Source organism: Dipodomys spectabilis, unplaced genomic scaffold, assembly GCF_019054845.1.
Source record: "Dipodomys spectabilis isolate Male_0828 unplaced genomic scaffold, ASM1905484v1 ptg000269l, whole genome shotgun sequence".
Lineage (NCBI taxonomy): Eukaryota > Metazoa > Chordata > Mammalia > Rodentia > Heteromyidae > Dipodomys > Dipodomys spectabilis.
This window is the reverse complement of record NW_024870946.1, coordinates 1,397,175-1,398,405: the sequence shown is the minus strand read 5'-3', so window position 1 is coordinate 1,398,405 and position 1,231 is coordinate 1,397,175. Positions and strand designations below refer to the sequence as shown.

Genomic DNA, 1,231 nt, shown 5'->3' with positions numbered 1-1,231 from the left:
TATCACGCAGACCATGTGCTGTTTGTCTCTTTGCTTTTGGCTTAGCTCACTCAACATGATTTCCTGTAGCTTGATTGATTTCCCTGCTAATGCCATTATTTTGTCCTTTCTCTTGACTGGAAAATATTCCGTTGTGTACAGTTACTATAGTTTTTGGATCCATTCATCTCTGGTGGGACATATGGGTTGTTTTCATATCCTGGCTATTGTGAACAGTGCTGTGATAAACATGGAGGTGCATGTGTTCTTGAATATTGGTAACTTTTGTTCAGGATAGATGCCTAGAAGTGGTATGAGTGGGCCATAAGGAACGTCAATATTTAGCTTTCTGAGGACTCACCAGACTGCTTTCCAAAGTGGTTGTGAAAGTGTACATTCACACACACACACACACACACACACACACACACACATACACACACACACACACACACACACACACACACACACACACACACAGAACGTTTTCTTGATCCATTCTTCTACTGAGGGGCATCAGGGTTGGTTCCATATCTTAGCTATGGCAAATAATGCTAGAATAAACATTGTTGTGCTGGTTGTTTTAGTATGGACTTGTTTGTGATCATTTGGATGAATGCCCAAAAGTGGGATTGCTGTGTAATAGGGGAGCTCTATGTGGAGTCTTTTGAGGAACCTCCAAACTGCTTTCCAAAGTGGATGTACAAGTGTACACTCACACCAAGAATGCAGTAGGCTTCCCTTCTGGCCACATCCCTTCCAGGATCTGTTGTTGTAAAAATATGGAACGATTCACTAAGTTGCGTGTCATCCTTGTTCAGGGACCATGCTAATCTTCTCCGTATTTTCCAATTTTAGTGTATGTGCAGCCAAATTGAGCACAGAACATTTTTTATATATAAAGTGTAATTGATTTTCTTAAACTAGACAATTCAACAAAAAGTAAGTTAAAAAGAATTGTGAAATTTTAGAACCATGTATTTCTTACATAAGCACACATTTAAGAATAAAGTCAAGATTGACACGCCAAAAACAAAATAATTCCAGATATTTGTTGTTCATGAGATGTGTAGGAAGAGGAATTCAATTATTCTACACAAGGCATCTGTCATAATGTTCATTGCAGCAATTGTTAAGGTTTGTTAAAAGTTTTAATGTTCTAAATGTTTCATTTTGGGATTTGCTTATATATGGTAAAATTAAGGCTGTTTGGCAGGTCATAAAATTTTTCAAAGAAGTATATAATTTTTCT

The 1,231-nt window shown here is 37.4% G+C and overlaps 1 non-coding gene across 1 annotated transcript; it reads right to left on the bottom strand.

The window, feature by feature from the left end:
- Nucleotides 1-755: 755 nt before the first annotated feature.
- LOC122125990 lies at nt 756-861 on the bottom strand. Its single transcript, XR_006150827.1, has one exon. It is a non-coding gene; the product is annotated as a U6 spliceosomal RNA (small nuclear RNA).
- Between the last annotated feature and the right edge of the window lie 370 nt (nt 862-1,231).